Source organism: Rattus norvegicus, chromosome 2 (assembly GCF_036323735.1).
Source record: "Rattus norvegicus strain BN/NHsdMcwi chromosome 2, GRCr8, whole genome shotgun sequence".
Lineage (NCBI taxonomy): Eukaryota > Metazoa > Chordata > Mammalia > Rodentia > Muridae > Rattus > Rattus norvegicus.
The window spans coordinates 229,937,348-229,945,817 of NC_086020.1; the positions used below are offsets into that span (position 1 = coordinate 229,937,348).

Sequence of the window (8,470 nt, forward strand, 5' to 3'; positions counted from 1 at the left end):
TCCCCTCTGTGGCTAAAAGGGATTTTAAAGGTTTGATTAAGGGCCCTGGGATGCACAGTGTCCTGAGTTATTCAGGAGTCCCCTGACTCACCCCATCTTTCTGAAGAGTAAGGAATCTTTCCAAGCTGGCTTTGGAAACCCACGAGATGATGGAAGAGTAACCTTTCACTCTTAATCAAGAGTGCCCACCCATTTTTCATGGTGAAGCCTGTTTTATGGTACTCATGCACCCTCCCTTAATTCGGAAGGCTTTGCTTGGACTAAATAGTGCGAACCAAACGGAATCCCGCAGGCCCACAGACTCATATGATCACTGTGGCTAATCCCAAACTTGGCCATATTCCAGTCTATTGTCATTTTTGCTAAAGACAAAACTTTATATAATCTCCATGTACAAACTCACGAAGGACGAGGATTTAGTCTAAGGCACGTGTGACCATAAGGTACATGGTAACGCCTCCAACTCTCACCCAAATTTCTGATCGTGGTTAAAACCTCAGATCCGAGGGCGTTCTGACTCAGTGGGCTGACATCTATAATAAACTAGCCTTGATTTTTTAATTAACAATTATTTATTTATTTTATGTATGTGAGTGCACTGTAGCTGTCCTCAGACACACCAGAAGAGGGCACCAGATCCCTTTACAGATGGTTGTGAGCCACCATGTGGTTGCTGGGAATTGAACTCAGGACCTCTGGAAGAGCAGTCAGTGCTCTTAACCACTGTGCCTTTATTTTTAATTGGATATTTTATGTCTTTACATTTCAAATGTTATCCCCTTTCCTGGTCCCTCACCCCCCCTACCTCTCCCATTCCCTCTCCCCCTGCTTCTGTGAGGATGCTCCCCCTCCCACCCACTCACTCCCACCTCAGCACCCTGGCATTCCCCTACACTGGGGAAATGAGCCTTCACAGGACCCAGGGCTTCTCCTCCTATTGAAGCCAAGCAATGCCACCCTCTGCTACATACGCTGCTGAAGTCGTGGGTCCCTCCATGTGTACTCATTGGTTGGTGGTTTAGTCCCTAGAAGCTCTGGACGGTCTGCTTGGTTGATTGATAATATTCTTCTTCCTATGGGGTTGCAAACCCTTTCAACTCCTTCAGTCCTTTCTCTAATCCTCCTCTGGGGTCCCCATGAATGCTACCTGAGGACCCAGCTATACACTCCTAGGCATACACCCAAACGATGCTCCAATATATACCAAGGACACATGCTCCACTACGTTCATAGCAGCCGTATTTGTAATAGCCAGAAGCTGGAAAGGACCCAGATGTCCCTCTACAGAGGAATGGATACAGAAAATGTGGAACGTTTACACAATGGAGTACTGCTCAACTATTAAAAACAATGACTTCATGAAATTCATAGGTAAATGGATAGAACTAGAAAATACCATCCTGAGTGAGGTAACCCAGTCACAAAAGAACACGCATGTATGCACTCACTGATAAGTGGATATTAGCCCCAAAGCTCAGAATATCCAAGATACAATTCACAGACCACATGAAGCTCAAGAAGAAGGAAAACCAAGTATGGATGCTTCAGTCCTTCTTAGAAGGGGGAACAAAATATTCACAGGAGGAAATACAGAGACAAAGAGTGGAGCAAAGACTGAAGGAAAGGCCATTCAGAGACTGCCACACCTGGGGATCCATCCCATATGCAGCCACCAAACCCAGTCACTATTGTGGATGCCAAGAAGTGATTACTAACAGGAGCCTGATATGGATGTCTCCTGAGAGGCTAAGCTAGCCTTTTATATAAGGATTGCCTCCCTCCGCTCAGACACTCTTAAAGCCACGCATGTTCTCTTTCCCATCCTCTTTAGTTTTCTCTCATTTCTTCTCTCTCTAACACCCCACAGCTTGCTTAGCCCATAGGACAAAACTACAGTTTATTCCCTGTTGCCAAAAACTAAAACCTCCAAAATTAACCTATTAATTTAATTAATATATGTAGAGTATTCTAGTGGCAAATTCATTGAGACCGTTCACTAAGGGGCAGGACTGACAAGAAGCTGATGAGACCTGGGCTTCATGGCTCTCTCATCATGGGTCCCCTTACAACGCTGCTGCTGCCAAGGCCCCATGTGGCACATTTGCACAGTTACAGAGTTTTATAGCATTCCCCAAAGTAAAATACTTGGATTGCAACTGGTCATTGTGTCTTTCCACTTTGGCCATCTGCCGTGGTGCAGTCTACTGGGACATTAGGATTTGGCTTAATGGGACGTAGTTATGGGAGACATAGTCATTTCCTTATATGGTTAGATAGTCTGGCTGATATGGTCTAGTATGGCTTCTGTTCCCAGGGCCCACTACTGGCATCGTGCTGAAGGAAGAGGATAAAAATATGTCCTACCCATCCTACCATGGAGGGACCTGACCAAAAAAAAAAAAAAAAGCAGAGCCTATCGCTGAGAATTGATATTATTTATATATATTTCTGTTACAGTGTATCTATGTGAGGTTACATGCTTTATGCATTCTGTCAATAATATGATACAAATTGTGACCAATAATTCTAGATAAGAATTAATTTTAAAAACTAAATACAAAACTATCTGGTGAGAATTCCTCTTTTTTTTTTTCCATTCTGCGAAATTGATAGAATTTAGAGACCGTAGAATAACATGCATTGAACTATGTAGAGGATGGGTTATAAAAAAGAACCAGAGAATTAAAAATAATGATATATTTCTAAAGTAAGGGGTACTCCTTATACATTTTAGGCCACTATGACAATTTCTGAGGCTGGGTAATTTATAAAGAACTGAGTCTTTTTTTTTCCTACAGGGTGGGGAGTTCAAGGTTGTAGGATCCATCTGCTGAAGGTTTTCTCACAGCACTATCTCATGGTGGAAAGCAGACACACTAGAGAGAGAAGTGGAAGGGGGGTAGTAGGAGTCACTCTTCTGATAATGGCAGTAATTGCTACTTCAAGGCCATCCCTCTCAGCAGTGTGGCATGGGGCATTCTGCCACGGACACATGGACTTTGGCAAACATAATCAAGTCACAGTAGGAACTTTATAGTATTTATTATATTGTAATATTGATGATTTACATATTTTATTCTAAACAAATTTATATCCATATTTAATTTGGCACATTTTCTTTGGTGGCCCTGGCTGAATATTGAACCCAAGACTTTGCATATATAGGACTGAGCCACATCCCCAGCCTGCATGACTCTTGAAAAATAGTTCATTTCCCAAATTTCGCAATGTATGCCTTGTTGCCCACTGAAAGTCGTTGTTTCCTTCAGTTTTGTTGTGTCTAAGGCAATGCAGAGAAGGAAGCCAACAGCTCATCATGGTAGCTCTGGGAGCTAGATTGATATTCTGAGCACGAGGGTCACATACAGATGAATTAGCACCTACCTCTCTTCTTTACTCTGTCTCTGTTTTCAGGGGAGCCCCACATTAAGAGCTGGCTTGTTAAGGCTGACATAACAAAGCACCACCAACTGTGTGGCTTTAACCAATAGGAATTAATTTTCTCACAGTGCCAGAGGCCAGAGTGTCAGTTAAAGGGCATCCACAGGGCTGGCTGTGGGAGAATCTGCTGTGGTCTCTCAGCCTCTGGTGGTTGATGGAGTCGGTGTTGTCTGACCTCTCTAGCTGCACCTCTGCCCTGTGCCTTCATCAGCACAGGACATTCTCCCTGTGTGTGGCTCTGGGCCCAGAATTCATTAGTCCTCCCCACTCCTGCCCCCTCCCCCGGCAGTGTTGGGTATCAAATCTGAGTTGTGCTGTGCGTGCCAAACAAGCTTGACCACTGAGCTCCGCATTTCCCATGTTTTGATTTCGTTTTGTTTTTCAGCCTTGAGCCAGGGCTTCACTTTGTGGCTCAGGATGGCTTTAAATCTTCCATTCTCCTGCTTCACCTTCCTGAGATACAAACGTCTATGTTTAACTAGTTTTCTGCTTTTCAAAGTGTATCTGTCACGGTGGGCAGCACCCACTCTAATGGTCCCTTGTCTTATCTACATCCACATAAACCTTATTTCCAGATACGCTCTCATTCTACAGTAGTAAGATTAAGTCCTCAGTATGTCTTCTTGTGGAGGCACAGTCCAACCCAGAATTGCCCGACGGCCTATTAGATTTTTCTCTTCATTATAAAAGCAAGCAAAGATAATACCAAATGTTGATTAGCGTACAACGTGGAAAAATGATCATTTCTGTGGCTGGACGGTTGAATCAGTGGTTAAGAGCACACATTGCTTTTGCACAGGATCTAAGTTTGGATCCCAGAAACTACATTTCAAGGCTCACAACTGCTTGTAACTCCAATTCCAGGGCATCGGACACCTTTGGCTTCTATGGGCATGCACACACACACACACACACACACACACACACACACACACATACACACACATACACTCACTCACACACACATGTGTGCACACCTGAGCACACATGCACACACAAGCACACCTGCTCAATTTAAAAAACTAAGAAGTACATATTTGAAGTAATTCTTACATATTGTTATGGAGATTGTTGTCTAGAACATCTGAAACAATTGACTTCATACTGTGTTTAAAAATGCCATCAGGGGTTGGGGATTTAGCTCAGTGGTAGAGCGCTTTCCTAGCAAGCACAAGGCCCTGGGTTCGGTCCCCAGCTCCGAAAAAAAGAAAAAAGAAAAAAAAATGCCATCAAATTAGGGACCTTATCTGGCTTCCTCTCTCCAGCTGTGAACCCAGAAATTTGCAGGTACTAAAAACAGATTGTATGGTGTGAAGATGCGTATACCTATGCTGACGTTGTAGCAATGATTAGAATACCCAGACAGGGGTGAGCTTTATCAAACACTACGGTCTGGACTAAGTACATGGGAAGTTTCTTCTAGCCCGAGTATACAGCACAACTTAGGTCTTTATAAAACTAACAAATGTATCTTTATGAAAATAGTAGTGTTAATTCTATTCATGATGAAACTCACACAATGGGACAAAGCTATATTTACATAATTAAATTAGCTATATAGAAGAAATATCTGTTATATATTCCCTGAGCCACAAATGATTCAGGTCCCTGTTCCTTCTGAACCAAGAAACTGGCAACAGTGATCATCTTAGCTCTGTAATTTTTTACCTTTAAATTTCATTTAAAATGTCGATTAGGGGTTGGGGATTTAGCTCAGTGGTAGAGCGCTTGCCTAGGAAGCGCAAGGCCCTGGGTTCGGTCCCCAGCTCCGAAAAAAAGAACAAAAAAATAAAAAATAAAAAAAAAAATAAAAATGTCGATTCATCTGGAAAAACAAGGGATTCCATCTCTGAGATTCCTCTGGCGCTCACTTTAAAGGGTCTCAAAACTTATCTTTTTGTACTTTGTCCATTTGAGTTTAAACAATAATGCATATTATTACTACTTTGGTGTGAAGTTTGTCACTAAGATACACTCTCTGAAGGCACACTTCCCTTTGCTGATTTATTTTTGCTAAGGTTTCCCTCACTGCTTGCTTAGCATCTGGCATATTCTGGCTGAACCGATGGATGAATGAGTAAACATTATGAAGAAATGGCCTCATGGAAGAAGGTCCTGCCTGATAGTCTGGACCACAGTTCCCTGATTATCCCTCATCTGAGTTTCGCTGACCTTTTTCATCCAGAATCTTATTCCATTTGCAGAAATTCCATTTTTCAAAATGCCCTGATTTCCTGCAGAAGTCTGTGCTTTGAATTCGTCTAAAAATAATAATCGTTATTTTTTTTATTACAACAGAGCCTTTGTTCCCTTCAATAAGCTCCACAACCTGTTTACTCCGGTTTATTTGTTATTAGGAGACGCTCTGCTTTCTAGTCCTACAGCCCTGTAGTTCTCTGTCCATTTAATCTGAGTTCTCTATGTCCCCGGGGCCTCTGGTCTCCAGGTCCTGCCTGCATCGTATGATTAGAAAGCTAAATCTCTTTTGTTTGACAAAGTAATATACTGTCCAAGGCCATGGTTCCAGAGACATTCCACTCGGTAGAAATATGAGCCCACAACCAACCACTTTTGAAACATATTAACAATTATTTCTGGCTGTGACAACAACAAAAATACTTTTAAAATTTAACCATTACACGTCTATTGTTTATGCTAAATGTTACATTATTTTCCCTTAGAGACACTGATAAATAATGCCATGCTGATTTAATGTTACATGCTGTTTACTCTGGGGAAAGGTTTGTCCTTCTTGCAGATACTCTCTGGGCCACCAGTTGAACATATATGTTTATGTGGGAAAGAGTTTTAGTACAAATCCACTTGCTTCTATGAATTCATATCATCAGTACAAGAGGAATCCTCTTTACTGAGCCTCTCAAAAGGTGGTCTTTACTAATAGTGTTAATGAAATACAATCTCAAAATTTTCATTTGGGATTTGGGAATTTTTGTGTGGTGTGTGTATGTGTGTGTATTGTGTATATGTGTGTATGTGTGTATGTGTGTGCATATATGTTTAGACAAGTTCTCACTGTGCAGCCTTGGATGGCCCAGAAGTCACTGTGTTACCAAATTGCTCTAAAACTCAGAGTTCCACTTGCCTCTGCCCTCCAGGTGCTGGATTTAAGGTGTGTGTCATTAACCCTGGCTAAGCACACATTTTTGTGTAACTTTCTTTGATTACCATAAAAACTCAACATGCTTATAAACATGAGTAGACACGCTGATGTTTCTCTTATTGTCACTGAAGTTACCACAAATATTCCATTGACCAGTTATTAGTTGGGGAATTAGTGACGGTCATATCTATTTGTATGAGCAGTTGGTATAGAAAGTGCATCAACTTTAATATTTTATTGGAAACAGCGTCTCATTTAATTACTTACCTTGTAATTTTTTGCGCTCAGTCTGGTGTGATGGACCGTCCCTATGGAGGGTGAGGTAGGAGGGTCACGATTTCAAAGCCATCCGAGAACAGACCCTGTGTAATGTACACCGGGTTGGTCAACTGCTATGTGTTGGTTGAAACCGCTGAGGAGCTAGCTCTGAGACGATGGCTGTCCACTCTTCTATTTCAGACTCAGACAGATTGGTCTCAAAATGTCCTTCAAGGCCTCTTATCTGGGAATGAGCTGTTTCTCTTGATTCTGTGACAGGGAGGGAAGAGGGCAGCAACACACAGCCCAAAAGTGAAAACTTTGTGTCCTTGAGAACAGCCAGAAGGTGAACCATTTCCAACCAACTTCACGATTGTTTATTTTATGATACAAAAGGGCCTGCAATGGGAGAGGAAAGCCAGGAATTCAGCCGTGGGAAAACCGCTCAGCTCCAGCTGTCAACCTCAGCTTCTCCAGCCAGTTTCTGCTGACTGCTGGGAACACCGGGTTTGATGTTGTCACTGCCACCTGTTTGCTATTGAGGAAGAACACACCCTGCTTGGCTCCTGCTGATTGATGGGGATCTCCATCAGGCTGCCTGAAGGGCACTCCCTCAGTTGTTTTCCGCTGATTGCCAGTTTGATGATGTCACCCTTTATCGCTATTTGTTCTTTTGTGTGGAAGCTTCACCTGAGGGGATGGGGCTCTACTGGGAACCTCATCTGCTGCTTTCAGGGGACATCCCTAGTTGATTTCTTTGGGGTTAACTCTTTTTCTTTATTCTTGAGGATTTCGCAGAGGTAAAGAATGAAACATGATTATATCCAACCACATCTCCCCATTCAGTTTCCCCATGGGCCCCTCTCAACACACCCACCCCCAACTTGCTGTCTTTTTCTTTTCCTTGTTCCTTCCTTCCTCTTTCTCCCTCCCTCCCTCCCTCCCTTCCCCTCTTCCTCTCCCCCTCCCTCCCCCTCTCTTTCTTTCTTTCTTTCTTTCTTTCTTTCTTTCTTTCTTTCTTTCTTCTGATAATCTACTAATTCCAGTTACAGCTGCCCATGTGTGTATGCATGTGAGATCATTCACTGGAGCGTGGGATTCTGACCGTTGTCCATATCCTTCAAAAGCAATGGTTCTCCCTTCATTAGCAACTCTCTACTGCCCATAGGTCCTTGGTTAGGGGTGGAGCTTGAGATCATCTATCCCAGCTATGATGGATTTTTTTGCTGGCTTGATCTTATGTAGGTGTTGTGCAGGCAACTGCAGCCGCTATGAGTTTGTGGACTCAATAGCCACCTACTCTGATGCTTGCGTTCCTCTACCTACTTTTCTGTGGTCTTCCTGAGTTTTGGTGGGGTGGGGTGGTACAGGTGTCCTGTTTAGGGTTGAGCACTCTATTATTCTTGGCACTTTGACCAGTTATGAGTCTCTGCTTTGACTCCTGCCCATTGCAAAAAGAAACTTCCCTGATCAAGGTTGAACTCAGGTCTATGGGTGCAAACATAAATATTTAGAAAAACTTTGACAGCATGATCAGTTAACAAAATAATAATGATAACATGTTCAGCCCTAGGACTTATAACTTCCTCAGCCGTGATATTTGTCAAGGGTTACAATATGAAATTTTCTCTTGTGGGACAGGCCTCAAAT

The 8,470-nt window shown here is 42.7% G+C and overlaps 1 long non-coding RNA gene across 6 annotated transcripts in view; it reads right to left on the bottom strand.

The window, feature by feature from the left end:
* Window positions 1-7,676, bottom strand: part of LOC102547266 (uncharacterized) — a 33,064-nt gene extending 25,388 nt beyond the window's left edge. For all 6 annotated transcript variants that reach the window (XR_005501343.2, XR_010064462.1, XR_010064460.1 and 3 more), the window contains exon 1: window positions 6,830-7,676. This is a non-coding gene — a long non-coding RNA (uncharacterized LOC102547266). The remainder of the gene's footprint in view (window positions 1-6,829) is intronic.
* Between the last annotated feature and the right edge of the window lie 794 nt (window positions 7,677-8,470).